The 17,335-nt window shown below is 36.8% G+C and overlaps 1 protein-coding gene and 1 long non-coding RNA gene across 2 annotated transcripts in view; one reads left to right on the plus strand and one right to left on the minus strand.

The window, feature by feature from the left end:
- CNTNAP2 (contactin associated protein 2) overlaps positions 1-17,335 on the minus strand; it is a 1,148,794-nt gene that overhangs the window by 1,088,104 nt on the left and 43,355 nt on the right. The gene's annotated exons all lie outside the window — the stretch shown is intronic.
- LOC139827415 (uncharacterized) lies at positions 11,961-14,745 on the plus strand. Its single transcript, XR_011737951.1, has 3 exons — positions 11,961-12,102; positions 12,290-12,491; positions 14,348-14,745. It is a non-coding gene; the product is annotated as an uncharacterized lncRNA (long non-coding RNA).

Genomic DNA, 17,335 nt, shown 5'->3' on the forward strand with positions numbered 1-17,335 from the left:
AAGTGCCATGGTGTGATAAAAGGCTTCAGTATTTTATCTTCAGGAGTCTTGAGCACCGGTTTGCTCAAAGCACCCCCTTCTGGTAGAAATCTGTAAATTGGGTGCATATAAGGTAAAACATTAATTTGCACTTTGTTTCTATATGCAGAAACTGATTGTAATGCTCTTTGGCAGGCTCAGCTTCCTCTAAATTCTGAAAACTACAGGGAAAATGTAAATGTAATCATATGTTCATATACAATTATAGGATGGATTTCAGATATTTTTGATCTTTTGCTCGCTGATAGTATCTCACATGAATATAAATCTTGTAAAAAAGGTGATGAAAGATGATATTTCAAAAGAACTGTAAATACTCATACTTTAAAAGAATATTGGGCATTTTTTCTAGGAAATCTAGCTCACAGTAAGAAGAAAATTATTTTGCTCTTATTTAGAATTCCTTTTTTCAGTGAAATTTAGATTGTCGACATATCCCTAAAACATTTATTCTATAAAAATAGAAGCAGTATCTTGTCTAATTTACACTAAAGATGAAAATATTGTGCAGTCTCTACACTAATGATGAATATGATTAGGTTATAATGAGTATTCGTGCTACCAAATTCCTACTGCTTAGAAAGAATCTTTGATTCTGATCTTTACAGATTTTACAGTAATTTTAGATAATTGCCAAAGCTCTTATGTTTTTCCTAATGGAAGCCTATTTCTGTGTTTTTCAAAAAACAGCTATTTATACTGCAAGGGCTATCTGCATTCACTGTAACTATTTCCACAAGCATATGGTCTGTTGCATTCAAAATGCAGAAGAAACATGAGAAAGCAGAATATCCTGGTTCAGCTCCTAGAGAATTCTGCAAGAGTAGGAAAATGCCTAAAGAATATTTTTTTGTGGACCTCTTCACAGTAGCCTTCAACAACAGAGGGAAAAAGAGACACATAAAACCACTGTTGTTACCTACAGTGTCAGTCAGTAAGAAAAGCAAAGAAATGGGGCTGGTTGACCCAACCAGGCAGAGATCAGAACATACTATACAAAAATTGCTTCTCTTGAGGAATTGTGCCTGATTATTCCAGAATTATCATTATTTCTTGAACTACTGCAAGATTCTCAATTTTTTCACCACAAGAATATCTCACGCAACATATTTAGGTGGCAACTGATACACACAAGACTTATATGTTATTAAGTGAAAACAAACCAAGGCACAGTCAGTGGGATGAATCAAATGATGAGGAAGCTTGAAGACATGCAGAGAAAAAAATCCCCCTATTGACCTCATATCTAGATATGTTGGTGAGGCTGCTTTGAGAGGTCACCCATGTAATAGGAAGCCACTATAACTTCTAGAGCCAAATGTCACGTTTCAATCTAAGTAAGCCGATGAAAAGGTTAAACAACTCCTAGGTTGACTTTAAGATTAAGACTAAATATCAGATAGTAATTAAAGTATCTGCTGAAATTGCATGAGACTAAGCAACAGTCAGCTTTGTTCTTTGCTGTTGAGGTCGACCTCCTGAGATACAGCAATACAACTCAGTTCAACCTAGTGCATCATTACATATTTAGTTCGCAAAGAACACAAATCAATAAGAATCAAAGTGTATTCAGCCATAAGCCCACTCAACCCAGGCTAATACTATATACACATCGAACTGTTTAACTTGGGGTATCTTTTTTGTTTTTAGATACTAAAGTAATTTAGTATCTAAATAATTTAATATCTAAATAATTTAGTATCTAAATAGTACCTAATAATTTAGCACCTTTTTAGTTAAAAACAAAACAAAACACAACAACAACAAAAGAACACAAACCAACAAAAACAACAACAACAACAACAAAAGTATGAAAATGCTGAAACAGAGAACAAAAATGAACTAAGGTGCGGACAAAAGATCAGCAAAGTGCTTTTTTAGTCCAGCAATCAATTCAACTGGACTTGCCGAGAGGAGATTTTCCTTGAGTGCAGATGTAAGGTTAAATGTGATACCACCGCTGTCTGCCTGAGGAACAAGTTGTCTTCTAAAGGCAAACATCATTGTATTTTGGGACATGTATAAGAGGTTCTGGTTTTTTTTTCCCCTCAAAGTATTTGACTTTCCTCCAAGAAGTCCTCTTCAAAGCTCCTTTTCAGAAACCACTAGTATCAGTCAGAGATGTTTCATTAAGATATTTTATGATAATAAAAACCTGACTTTTTAAATGGAAAGTCTCTCCAAAATGTTCTAAGATGTGAACACTTTGATTCCTTTAATTTAATCTAAGAATGAAGATGAATCTTAATTTAAATTAAGAATGAAGCTGCTTCTGGTCAGTTAGATTCCAGAAATCAACCTGAAATAATCTAAATGGTTTTGAAATTCATAACTAGTATATATCTGGAAGTAAAATAATTAGAAAACCATTCACAAATGCAAACCACAGAAGAGCAATATTTTATTCCAAACAACTCTCATTTTTTTTATGTTTCAAAACCAAGGTCTATCCAAAGTTTAAACAGGATTTCTAATATGAAGCTTCTGGTTAAAGTTTATCATTACCGGAATAAAGAATGTCATATTTTTACACAGCAGATTCCCCTACCCACAATACTCATATCTACGTGTCACGCACAGGCCTCTTACCAAATTTATTATATGAGTAAGCCAACCTTATGAGCAGCAGCATCAAACAATGCCAATGTATAGTTTTGTATCTATATGTTCTCTTTCTCTTTGATGAAGTGTTATCCCATTGTGCTGGGAGAGGGTTCATTTCCAGTTCATTCCATGCCATGCAAATGTCTGTAAGTTTTCTGGAAAAATTGATGGTTATGTTCCTCTTTATGCATAACATTCTTAAGTCTGTTAAAATCATATACACTAAGTAATTAAAAAAAAAAAAGCCAGTATGGATGTGGGCATCAGCAAAAGTATCCATTAAAAAAATTCTTTATGCATAAAGGACCTGTCCATAAACTCGTAGGTGTTTATCCCCTGTAGAGATCTCAAAGAGGAAAAAGTAATATTTTATTGTTCATAATTCATAAACATTTTGGCATACCTTCCAAGAGGATAAGCTAAGGTAGATTTTATGACCAAGGTTGTTTCCATTGCACATCAGTAAAGTGGGAATCACAGCTTGCACCCTAGCTTGTTCTCTGAGATAGCAGAAGTTTAACAGTGCTGCAGAGGTGAAAAGCCCTGCTGCTGGGGAACCAGCCTGAGGAATTCAATAACTGTACCTACATGCTCATCCCCAGGAGCATCAACAGAGCTCTGCAAGGTGATCAGTGAAGCCATGTGCAGTAGAGCATCGAGGTTATGACAGCACACGTTTTCTAGAAGGAACCATCTCAGCGGAAATGCATGAAGGTTGAGGTAATCAAAGTCCGGAGAAGGCAATGAGGTATACAGCAGCCACTCTAATCTGCTTTGAACCTGGGACAAACATGGAGCTTATGGGTTGTTTCTGAGGCTGTGTGAAGGGGACATACACAGGACCTGTCCTGGAGCCTTATGAGGTTAGGGGGAGACTTCTCTTGATTTTAACAAGTTTTGGTTGAGATGCTTGGTTTCCTTGTGCTGCTGATACATCCACGAACTACTGATATTCTTACACATATCTCTGGACTGGTAGACAGAGGGAAACATTTACCATGCTGCTGTAGAACAAATGCAGAATTTCTTAACTGTGAGAAACCATTATTGAAAATGCACAGATAAAATTTCTGTTGGCTAGTATCATGGAGGTTTATGTGCATAAAGTAAAAAAAAAAAAAAAAAGGTAACCCAAATAAGACTCAAATATCTTTAAAAAAAAATTATTCAGAAATATCTCAATTCCTACTACTCCTCTTCTTCATCTCCTCTAAAAGCCTAGTAACCTTGAGGGTCTCCAAAGGGAATGTGATCAGGTAAATGCGGAAATCTACAACTGAAGGGCAAATATTCTGTTTCCGAGGAGATATTGTGTACCAAGGTGTTTTAAAGTTGTTGGTTTTGGAGAGAAAATAATGTTTCCTACAGGCTGTGTTCAGTACAGCATCAAAAGAAGTATCTGATGATGCTATTTGCATTGGACTCTTCTATATGTAAATGTAATCAAGTTGCATTGTATATGGCTAGACTATTGTTAATTAGCATTTGCTGAACATTTTTCTAATATATCATCTCAAGTGAACTTTAAAGATTATGAAGTTATTTGACATTTTTTAGCTCACTGAACTCAATCAAAGAATAACTTCATGTGTAGTAAATACATTCAAAGTAATAATTAACAACAAAATATCTACAAAATCATGCACTTTCATAAGGTATTCTGTCACAATATGAACAGAAATAACAAAACTGAATGTTAATAGTGAATGAAGTTTCCATATTTTCAAACAGTAAAAGTCCATCCGACACATCTGTATTTGACAATCTGCTCTTTAACTCATTTCTAGTGACCATTTTCAGCAGTAGCTTCTGCATTAATACACAATGTTTTCACTTCCATCTATGAAAAGTCACTTTTCCCTTTGAAGCATACCCTAGCATCTATTGTTATAATCCTACAAGAGCTTCCTGCAAGATGGTACACATAGGGGATAGACACTCATACGGAAATCAGTGTGATTGCTTTCTCATCTTAGTCACCAATCTGCTCTACAGCTTTTGTAAATCAGGTCACATCTGTGACAGTTTCTCTCACGACCTTTGCTTTACCAAAGTGTATTCTTTAAAAGCTCAGTGGGTGTGTAAGTTGGAGCTGGATGGGCTAGAGATTATCTCAGCTCCTATTTATGTCTGCTTCCTCATCTGGCAGGCCTGTCTATCTCAGCAGCACAGGCACATCCAGGCATTGCCACAGTCCTGGAAAGCCAGGGAGAGTGGGAGCAGCCGAGGAGCAAAGCAAGGTACACATTATGTCCTGTAACCGAGAGTTATTTTCAGCACTACGAACATTTTGGGTGGATGGTATCTGAGGGAAGTGCTGTACCACTGCCACCAATACTGAGTTTGCTAACTCTAGAACAATTTATTTTATCTTGCTTGTGAGGTGTCAAGGCTTCATTTTGCTGTTTTTGTTACTGCTAAGAAGCTTGGAGCTGACCTTGAACTTTGCTATGAGAAAAGCAAAGCACAGGTAAACCAAAAAAACAAAGGCATGCTGTGACAACCTTGAAGCACTCCCCCCATCCCAGTTAAGACAAAGAATGATGTTATGCGTTACACATCTAGTTTTTGATACCTCGGGCAGAAAAGATAGACGCTGTGGAGGCAGACACCTTGTCTTTTCTTTCCTAGGGTTTTGTGAAATGAAACACAGATTTTTAATATAGAGGTAATTAACAGTGTTGCTGTGAAGGCCTCATGGCCTAATTGGGATGACAGAGATGAACCATCTGTCGGACAACTAATTACCATAAGAAACCATGAACAAGCAGCTACCCCTGACAGGCAAAACAACTCACTTCTGGTCAGTACTGTGAAACATCCCCTAGTTTGAAGACCTCAGGCCCATTTCTAAAAGAGTCTTCCTAATCAGCATGAAGAGCGGTCAGAGGGAGGAGGTGAACTGCCTTCTCCTATCTCACATGTAAATGAACAGGGTTATAAAACAACCTCACGCGTGACATGAGGTGGTGGCATGTACCAAAGTCTTCAATGTGTCCACCCCCCTCCAGAGGACGTCACGGGACCAATCGACCTGTGGACTGGTGATATCTTAATCTCTCTCTCTGATTTCTTAGTTTTCCTTCTTTCTCTCTCTTTTTCTTTTTCTTCAACATATAAAGGTAATTTCATTGTACGTTCTGCTGCTAAAGTCTTGTTAAGTTTTGTGATATAATAATACACTTTTGCCAAGTCACTAATTGCTATAATTTGTATTCCACCAAGTGCTTTTAGTAAATTCATAATTGAATCGGACCTCTGAAGTGATTGTCTTTCATTCACTTGACATTACTGCGCAGAAATACCCAGAGTTAACTCACACTTGATCTCACCTGGTGAGACAGGGTGCATGTCGCGTTCAGAGTTAACTCATCCCTAATCCCACCTGGTGGGACGGAACACATGTTAGTGCAGGATGAACATTTTTCTTCCCCTTGATTTTCACAGCATAGGAAACCCAGGGGCTCTGGTTACTGAATATGTGCCACAGTAAGACATGTATCAAGTACAAAATAATGATGATGATAAAGATAATAAAAATGCCTGTCTCAGCTTAGATCCCAAGTCAGTAAAGCTTGGAAATATATGCAACTTGAATCATCGTATGATCTCACAGAAGTCATATACTTGATTTTCATGTTGAGCTAGGGTCACAAACAGCTCATAAATTTAAGACAAGAATTTTTGCTGAAACAATGAACTTCAAGTGAGCATTACAAATTATTCATGTAAAAGGAATTTTAAATTCAGATTTATAAAGCTGTGCATAGGAAAGCTGCTGAGAAATGAATAAATCTTTAGATAAGAGAATAGAAACATACAATGTAAATTATCCAATTTCAAATATTAAGTAATTATGAAAAACTGCCTATGAATAGCTACCAGTGGAGAAGTGTCTCTAACAGTGTTCAGCAAATGCTTTTTTCTTCAATAATTTAGACTTAAAAATACTTTCCTCACATTTCTTCCAGAGAACAGAGATGAAAAGACAAAATATGTTGAATTAGTTATTAGAATTCAAATAGTTTACTATGTCTAGTAGTTAGCAATGTAACCAATTTGTTCAGCAGTTAAAAACAAACTGTTGATGAGATTTCAGTTTTTCTTTTTTTTTTTCTTAATAGTTAATACTTTTTTCCCCCCAATTGTCCACCTTAGCTATTTTCATTTTGTAACTACAAGAACTTTAATAGCTTTGACTTGCTGCTAGGTTGTTCTGTTGTTTATTTTTTTTTTTTTTCTAGGTCTGGTTTCCTAAGAAATCATTGTATTCTTTGACTGTCTTAGACAATATTGTCATACATTAGAAATCATAATAACTTCATCTTCTTGTTTCTTTTTTTTTTCTTCTTTTCCCATTTATTTTTCTCGGGATCAGAGAGGAAAAGGTTGGTTGGTTGTTTTTAAAAAAACTCTATCCCTCTAAAAAAAAAAAAAAAGGAAAATTTTGTATTTTTGTATTACTTCTAGAATTTAACTAGTTCCTTGTTACACTTCTGTATTCTTTCCTCATAACAATTGTTTTCCTGTAGAAATGCATTTTTTACACTCTGTTATAAAACCATCACAAGAGGTACAAATCTACTACTTCTGGAATTTTGGAGGCACTGCTCTTTATCTACAAGCAGTGGATCGGTTATATCTGTTGCAAATGGGCCAGTGCAGAGCTGCTCACCCCGGTTTCCCTGGCTGAAAGGTTAGATGAAGTTACAGTGTATTGTATTACACACAAGAATTTCAGAATCTCTTTTGCTCTCAAGTCCTGGAGCTTTGCTGTTATTCAGCTCCACATGACAAATGAAAGATGACGCCAGCTGTAATCTCTCACAGCCTTTCATATGATCTAAGGCAGCCTGCCTGTGGAAGGAAGAACTGTGCCTAAGGGCAGCTTAGGGACAAGTCTTATCCCCTCTTCCCTACAACAGGGAATGTATGTGAATTGAAATGGTTGAGAATTTTGCAACTAAACAGGTTTTCATTGGAAAATGCTGATTTGTTGAAGTTAAAACTATATTTGGAAATGAATTAAGAGGATATATGTGCAAGGAGAACATTGTTTCTTAGGAAATCTTTGTCAGAAGAGGTGTCACAACCAAGAAGTGATTTTTGGAGAAAGGTATTTGCTAGGTCCTTAACTAACTATGATGTAAGAGATGAGGCATTCAACTCAGACTTGCAGAGGCTTTCAATCTCTGGCACCTTGGTAACTGTCCTGCTCACCTTATTACCAAGTCAGATATTCCAGCTCGAATTCCCAGTTTGTGAAGTTATAATCTGTTATACAAAGATTAAATGCACTATAAAGACAGCTTGGCTCTGTAGACTAAGGTATCTGCTTGAGAGGAGATCCACTCTTAAGTCTGTGTTCAGAATACAAGCACAACAAAGATTTAGTTTCCCAGATTAGTGTTGTAACCACTAAGTTATTGGTTATTCCTGCCTAAAAATCTCACATTTTTCAAAATTTCTTTGTTTTTACCTCTAAAAATTCTGAATCCATCAATACTTCACAGTACTTAATGTTTGATTCTAACAAGCCCTGGAGGGAATCATTGCCTCATGGCTCAGATCATCTAGGTTAGAGATTATTTAGTGAAGAGCAAAATGCACTTTGATGAAGGGTCTTCAAAAAGGCAGAGGGCTTTTATTATATTTCTGGGCTTTTGGGCTGGCAGAAAAAACTATTAAGTTGCACTGTCTTTCCATTGAGGTCACACTAGACCTCATAATGTGCAAAAAACACCTCCCAAGTGCCCCCACTTTCCACTTTAATTATCACTTTCCCAGCTACCCCTGCTCCTATCATTATTCTGTCTCAACAGTACTTTTCTCTTGTCATAGGAAACCATTGCACTGAGCCCTTTCTGCACTGGACCTTGTCTCACCTTTCCATTTTAAAAACTTACTCCGATACTCATCTGAGAAGGATCAAAAGTGCAAACGAGAAGCACTTCAGGAATTGAAGTTTTCTATGGAATCTTTTAATGCATTACTCCTTCTGTGGAAATGATCTGTCACTGTTCCAGTCACCTGCTCCGGCAGGGAAATTGGACTAGATGATCTTTTGAGGTCCATTCCAATCCCTAACATTCTGTGATTCTGTGATTTGCAGAGTGTTTTGTAACCTTGTTCCATCCCTCTGCTTTTGCCAAATCCATTAGCCTTAAGTTTTTTGCCCTACATCAACACTGCTACACTGCTTCATTGCCTTATATTGCATTTTTGTTTAACATATCCTTTCTCTATAAAATTAACCATTATCACAATGTAAACATTAGCAGACTTGTCTTGTGAATTCTTTTTATACCTTGTTTTCTGACTGCCAGACTTGCATCCCTCACTTTTCTAAGCATACTTAGATTGTGGTTCTTTCTTTATACCTGTCCATCTAGCTAGACATTGTCTTTTATTTTTCACTTGGTCTAAGTAATGACGGTTTCCTTGAGCATTCTGCAACACAGCTGAGCACATATTTAGCTTTCAATAGACACTTAAATGTCCTTGAATTCAGTCAATACAAGCAAACACTCAACGTCAAATAGAAATTATATTGAACAATAGTACAAGACTGAATATGTCTATAAGCATAATGAAAAATCTGAACCATAGGATTTAACTTCTATTATTTCATAAAGATTTGGAGAAAAACTTGGTTCACTAAGCTTGAAATACAATGATAGACTATTTTGCGGCATGCTATTTGCACACCTAACCATAGTTATCTAATGCCATTGTTAGGAGGCATCCACCTTGGACTCATGGGCATGATATGAGACTTAGTGGAGACCTGCTCTTCTGTAGCAGCAGCTGGATGTCTGCATGTGTTTGAAGTGTCAGTACACACTTTTTTTCAAGCACAGCAGCTTTACTTATACCTGTTTCAAGGTGTATTTCAGCACTCCTGCCAGTGTCCTGATTAAAAAAAGCCAAGAAGTAGAGTCCTGCCTCTAGTTTCAAACACCTGCAAAAGTCAGGAAGTCTCAATGCCTAGGCCACAAGCACTATATTCCATATTCATTTGTTAAATCAAAATGCATCCTTTATTTGTCTTCTAATAGAAATAACTACACCAAAGTGTTACAAAGATGCCTATAACTTTGTCTGCATTCAGCAGTAGATGTTACCATGGAACTTCACAGCTAATACCAAAAAGCAAACACACCTTTTCCCCAGAATAATATTCAATTGTTTCATTTTGCCCAGTAGTATTTTTACCCTGTCTCTTATTCAGGAGTGTGTTCCAGATGGCCTACACCTGGCTGTGCTGAAGAAAACAGATAACAAAATAGAAGAAGATCCTAAGCTATATTCCTGTGAAAATATCTCAACTATGAAAATGTCTCAATCTTGAACACTTTTTCAATTAAAGTGAAAGTAAGGTTCTCTTTACTTTTCTGGGCTGAAGGTTTCTCTTTACTGCATGATATAATGAAATCACTACTTGACAACTACTATAGGCAAATAAATTGTATGGATGTGCCATGTACAGAATAAGATTTCTGTTTCCTGACTTCATTTAATCAATTTTAATCTTAATCCATAGAGTGGGTTATAAAGACTCTTCTGGAACAGATCATGGATGTGAAATCTATACTGAATTAAGAATTCAGAATTACTTGGAATAACTATTTCAGTATTTTTTTAAGAGAAGACGAACTTGCATTTTCACATTTCTAAAATACATTATAAAAGTATTCACATTCTAGGGTAAAAAAGTCCTTTTGAGCAGAAGTTCTATGATTCAGAAAATCTGAATGAAAATAGTAACTTGGAAGTCACAGAAATGTGAAGTCTTTACCAGATTTGAATTAAAAATATTACTTAGAATTGATTTATGTTTAAGTGACAGTATAAAAGAATATTTGTGTTTATTTTTGGATAATACAAATATTTTTACTACTTTAGTGTTAAATATTTTTCATTGCTTTCCTCTTTTTTCAGAGTCAGTTTAGTAGAATCTTAGAAAACAGCTAGTGTGCCTTTGAGACAGTACTGAAGAAGCAATAAACTTAGTGAGATTATGTATGCCTAAACTGTCTCCAGTTCTAGAAATGAATGTTAAAGAATGTCGTCAGATCCATGCACACATTTCAGTATATTCTTCTTAAAAATTCTGAATTTTATTGGACGATATCCTTTTAAGCACACATTTTCTTAAATTCTTTCTCTCAGTTACATCTTTTCTGCATGAAAAATTCCATTTCACTGCTGTCAGAAAGTTAATAGTGTCTCTCACAGCCTAAGGGGTCTACTCTCTTCTCCGTGCATTGATATAGCTCTCATCCACATGAATGAAAACTATGCACATGTAGGGCAAGAAGAACTGAACTATTTTTTTCCATGCCATGGGCAAGCATGTGTCAGGATGTAGAATGTATGTATTCCTTCATAGAATCATAGAATGCTAGGGATTGGAAGGGACCTCAAAAGATCATCCAGTTCAATCCCCCTGCCGGAGCAGGAACACCTAGATGAGGCTACACAGGAAGGTGTCCAGGCGGGTTTTGAATGTCTCCAGAGAAGGAGACTCCACAACCCTCCTGGGCAGCCTGTTCCAGTGCTCTGTTACCCTCACTGAGAAGTTTCTTCTCAAGTTTAAGTGGAACCTCTTACGTTCCAGTTTAAACCCATTACCCCTTGTCCTACCATTGGTTGTCACTGAGAAGAGCCTGGTTCCATCCTCGTGACACTCACCCTTTGTATATTTATAAACATTAATAAGGTCACCCCTCAGTCTCCTCTTCTCCAAGCTAAAGAGACCCAACTCCCTCAGCCTTTCCTCATAAGGGAGGTGCTCCACTCCCTTAATCATCTTTGTTGCCCTGTGCTGGACTCTCTCCAGCAGTTCCCTGTTCTTCTTGAACTGAGGAACCCAGAACTGGACACAATATTCCAGATGCGGTCTCCCCAGGGCAGAGTAGAGAGGAAGGAGAATCTCTCTCAACCTACTAGTCACCCGCATTCTAATACACCCCAGGATGTCCTTCTCAGACTTCTGCCTCCCTCACAGACTAAATGGAGATTCCATATGTCCTCCTTTCACCTGTAGACCCTCAATGGCCTTCACTTTCATAATGTGGGCAGGTTTGTTGTTGCTGTTGTTGGTTTGGGGTTTTCTTGCCTTTGTTTTTTAATTTTAGTGGTTTTTCATTACACACAATATAAAATTAAGGTTAATAAGCCACTGCTGAGGTTGTCTGTTACCACATGTTTAATTACTGGGCCAGAAACTAAGAAAATCTTTGCTGAAATGTACACGTTTAACCATTTCCATTCCATTTCAATTTCAGGAAAAGGAAGCAAATCCCATCTTTCTCTCCAAAAGAGAAAACAGTTGAAAAGCTGAAAGTATCTTCATATTAATCTGCACGCAGTGTTGACTTGGAGACAAATTGTGTAAATGTAAAAAGGACAAGAAATGTTGAAAAGAAAACACATCCATCCATCCTTTCTGTTTAGGTTAGTGCTTAGGAAAGCATGCCACTTTTACAGTTCTATAAAAAAACAGAATGTCATAAAAGCAATTCAATTTGTCATAAATTTTTCCTACTGGAAAAAAACAACCATCCGATGATAGTACAAACAGGGACTAATAGGTAACAGTAATTACAGTCAAACACAGGATATCTTATTTCCATCCACACAGATTAACTGTAGTTTGGATCTGAGCCAAGAATATGTACGATGGTTTCTGGATTATCTCCGAACGGATATACTTCAGACAAGCAGCTCTGAAACAAAACTAAAGAAACCCAGCATAAAGGAGAAAATTATAGTCTACAAAAATCAGAGGAAGATGCAGCTCAGCATAATCTGTAGTGATTTTAGCTGTGGGAATCCAAACTGTGGTATGTAAAACACTTTAATTTTTGTTGTCTTTTTGACTGTATAGACTGAAATGCAGCTGGAAAAAAGCCTAGAATCTCACCTTTCTAAATGATCTAATATAGAATGCATATTCTGACTCCAGACACTGTCAAAAGTCAAAACATAATTCTAGGCAAGTAAAGAATTGCATGAAAATATAAGCAACTGAAAAATTCACTCCTATTTTTCATAATACAACAAATAGCAAGTTATTGTTGACTTAACGAATAATCAAATCAACTTTTCAGCTTTCACAGCTATTTTTCAAAACCCTAACACCCCATTTTCAAAGAAGATGAGCTAAATTTCCATCTTTCTTGCTCCTCGTTTTAGTGGAAATTTCAATGATTTCAAGTCATTAACAATTTTTACCCTCAATGACATGAAGTTGTTTCTCCAAAATCATCAAACTGACCGTAGAACTCATGTCAAAGTTGTATAAAATACATTGCCTCGAATGGCCAAGGCATCAGAAGTTATTGCTAGCCTAACATTTGTATTCTCAAACTGAACCCCACTTTAGTGAAATAGAAAGGAGGTGGACAAAAGATGGCTTGGGTAGGTATTAGGGCCAAATTTCTCTGGAGAGGCTGTTGGTATTGGATGCCCTAATGGCAGCCCAGATATAGAAGGCAGTGCTTTCTTTATGTCAGTCTCTTTTAAGATAACTCAGACTGGACACTAAGACATCAGGACCCGAAAATTAAGAGACAAAGTCTTCACCCCTTTCTGGGCTAGAGGCATAGTTCAATTTATCATCACAATGGTAAGTAATGGCTGTGTTTTTAGAACTTCCAATATTCATACTATCTCATTGAAAGCAAGTTTAAGCAAAGTATGCTGTGCTGAAATCTACAATGCCAACTCAGATATATAAAGATATAAAAGTTATCTGAAGAGACAACAAAGTGTCTTAAAAAGTATGATCAACTGCAGCACAATATACTAATTCTGAAATAGGAATCATGGCCATCTCATTAGTTCAGAATGAAAAGCGTATTGCTTCTTCTTCCAGGACAAGATCTCACATTACATTATGGGGAGGAATACAACAGAGTTGCAAATAATGACAACTCAGCCTCCCAATCCTTTGACACACAAATTTCCTGCAGTAATTTTCCAGGGGAAAAAACAGACCATTGGAACCAACACATTTTTCTCTTACTCCTTTTACATAAGATTTCACTATCTGAGCCCCCTCCCTACAGAAGAATCAAAATGGTCTCTAGATTTCCACTGAAATTAGCTTATGTCCATAATATATACTTGAATAAAACAATACATGCTTAAACATTTAAAAATGTCACATGTAAAGTGATCATAGCAATGAAGAAATCCAGGTATTCCACAGAGCATACAAAATGAAATAAATGATGTAATGTGCAATACAGAATGTCATGTAAAGATAAATATGAGCAAGTGACATAGTAAAAATAAAAATGCTCTAAAATATATATATTATCTATTTTATCTATTATGTATTTTTAATATATATATGTTTTTTTTCTTTTATTTTTCACAGATTTCATGGACCACAACCATTTCTTCTTCTGATAAACACAAAATTACCTACCTATAATTTTGGAAGGGATTCTTTGCAGTGTAGTCAACTCTTAATTTCTTTACAGCTTTTAAATTGCATACTTCCACACATTAAATTATTTTTTTATTATAACTCTATCTTGAACTAGCCAAAAAAGTAATGCAGATTTTCACTTCCAAAGATAAATGTATCCCTTGGTATGTGATTAATGATGAAAGAACAAAAAGACACACATAATACACTTCAGCCATCCACCCTTTTTTATAAACACATCTTTTCTTTCTGCCTTACCAGAGAACTTCACCTTTAAAAGTCATCCAATCAAAACACTAATAAATGCCCATGGAAGAAGACTTTACCATCTCTACTGTCACACAAAAAAGCTGCCAGCTGAGCTTTCAATAGTTCCTGTAACTGAATTTGAATGACTTTTGACAAGGCACTAATGTCACTAATTATACCAAGTAAGATTTTTGTAGCGGTTTTACTCGATCAGCACTGTCACTGAGCAGGTGATGTATCTCTTAGGTGGATTTCATACTAATTTGCAATGGGATGCTGTGTGAATTACTGTTTGCAGAGTTCCAGTATGTATGGTGGGAGGATGTGTAAGAGGCATTATGGATTTAAGGTCAAGACATTAAATATATGGGCTATACTTTCATTTACTCTTGGAATGTGGTTATGGCTGCAGGCCAAAAAAATATGAACAATAACAAACACCAAGTAAAATATCAAATATTAAATAGCATACTTACAACACACTAATAATGCTTAGAAGCCTCCTAGCTTGAAGCTTAGTTGTAGGAAGCAGTTCCCAAACAGATAAAAGGGTGTCAATGGGCATTTTACATGAAGTTTTGCTATCTGTCACTGAATAGCTAACACAGCTTGAAATTGTGTTAAGCATTTTGTGAAACCTTTCTGCTCCAGGTGATGACTCTTCAGGGACTGATTCAGCAGCAATCACAGCCCAGGCAGTTCTTAGCAGCCAGTTCCATCAGACTTCTTGTGGCAGTGATGTAGAGGAATAAGCTCTCCCGTGAAACACCCAGCCCTAAAAAAGGCTACCTGCCTGCTGTGCACTAAATCAACTTCTTAAATTGTGTTCTTAAGGGAAGTTTCTGTATGAAAATTAATATTGTATGTATGAGAGTACACATGAAAATATTAACTCTAGAATACAAAAATTATATTTCATTGCAATTACTGTAAGCCATAAAACATACTTTTTAAACATACTTTTTAATTGAGTTTGTGTTTATCTAACTGCTGTAGCTTCCTCCAGCATAAATATCAGATGTAATCCTTTGAGTTGTCCTGTTTTCCACTGATTATCCATAGACCATTGAGCCCCGTAGATTGTGACGGCAGATGCAGATGACTTAGCATCTCTAGATAGTTTGATATATTTAGGATTCTGATGATTTTTTAACTTATCATAAGTTGTACTAATGTTTCATTTGCTGCTCCTACTACACATGATATCTCTGAAAATAAAAAAGAGAGATTTCTTTTTGTCAAAATAAACAGAACATGAAAGAAAAGCAGCCCTATTGGACTGAGACCCAGTTAACTCATAACTTTTTGTGAAGTTGTCTGATAACAGAAGTTTAAAATAAAAATAAACATAATCCATCTCCTCTTATAACTTCTCTCCTTATTGAAATCAACAATTATTATGTCCTGAGCTACATGAGCTTGCAGCCCAGAAGGCCAATCATGTCCTGAGCTTCATCAAGAAACTGTGGCCAGCATGTTGAGGCAGGTGATTCTGCCCAGCTACTCCACTCTGGTGAGACCCCACCGGATGTACTGCATCCAGCTCTGCAGCCCTCAGTGATACAGGGAATTGACAATTAACTAATTAACACTTAAAGAACTAACCCTACCCCACATCACTAAAGGCACTTAGAGACCTGACCCTTTAACCCACATCACTGTTGCCTAGCCTTGCTTAGCTCTGTGTAACTTATTGTACGAGAAAGAGGAGTTCGTTGATGCCTTGCAAAGATAGTAATCCTTGGGTGCATCCTTGGGTGAACTAGATAACAGAAACTTGGGCACAGGACAGGAGATATTCCAGTTTTAACCAGCGCAGCAGTCTGAGTCCTAACCAACTCATCACACTGGACCAAAGAGGACACGGGTTCACGATCACTGCGCAGCTGCAACCAGGAGGAGCCGGAGGTGGAGACTATGGAAATGGTCTCCCGGAACTCATTGTAATAAGAACCACTTCTTGGGGACAGGTTATGATTATGTATAGGTGTTCCTAAAACTTTCATGAATATGTAACACTTTACTGCATTTAACCAAGCTCACAGCTACTGTAATTTTACACACGTATAAGGTGAAATGATTCCCCATGTGTCTGGCATCATAAATAAATAGGTAAAATACATACCTTCCTTATAACCTCAAGGGTTGTAAGGTCATTTCTGCGCCTCATCAGTAAAGGAAAGACATGGACCTGTTGGAGAGCATCCAGAGGAAGCCACAAAAATGATCAGAGGGCTGGAACAGCTCTGCTGTGAGGACAGGCTGAGAGACTTGGGGTTGTTCAGCCTGGAGAAGAGAAGGCTCCAGGGAGACCTTATTGTGGCCTTTCAATACTTAAAAGGGGCCTATAGGAAAGATGGGGACAGACTTTTTAGCTGGGCCTGTTATAACAGAACAAGGGGTAACAGTTTTAAACTAAAGGAGGGGAGATTCAGGCCCGACATGATGAAGAAATTTTTTACAATGAGGGTGTTAAAATACTGGCACAGGCTGCCCGGAGAGGTAGTAGATGCCTCATTCATGGAAACACTCAAGGCCAGGTGGACGGGGCTCTGAGCAACCTGATCTAGTTGAAGATGTCCCTGATCATTGCAGAAGGGTTGGACTAGCTGACCTTTGAAGGTCCCTTTCAACCCAAACTATTCTATGATTCTGTTATTTTAAGTTCAAATCATATTTCTTTTAATTGCTCATTTCAGAGATTCATTAGGGATACACCCTGTACAGGTTTGGTATTATTAGAAACCCTCTATGGATTTTAACTATAATTTGTTCCTGAAGTAGCAAAAATTATTTCAGCTAGCTAGTTCCAGGACTTGAAGTAGTTTTACATTAATCAGACTAGTATTATTCATTAGTTACAGACTCCAAGGCTGCAATTGATTTCACTTTTTTTTCCTATGGTGAACTCTTCAAAGATATTTCATAAAAAGCTCAATGATTTGGTGAAGAAAAACCAGACCTTTCTGACAGAGAATTAATCAGCACACAGCAAGTTAC

The sequence above is a fragment of the Patagioenas fasciata genome, chromosome 2 (assembly GCF_037038585.1).
Source record: "Patagioenas fasciata isolate bPatFas1 chromosome 2, bPatFas1.hap1, whole genome shotgun sequence".
Lineage (NCBI taxonomy): Eukaryota > Metazoa > Chordata > Aves > Columbiformes > Columbidae > Patagioenas > Patagioenas fasciata.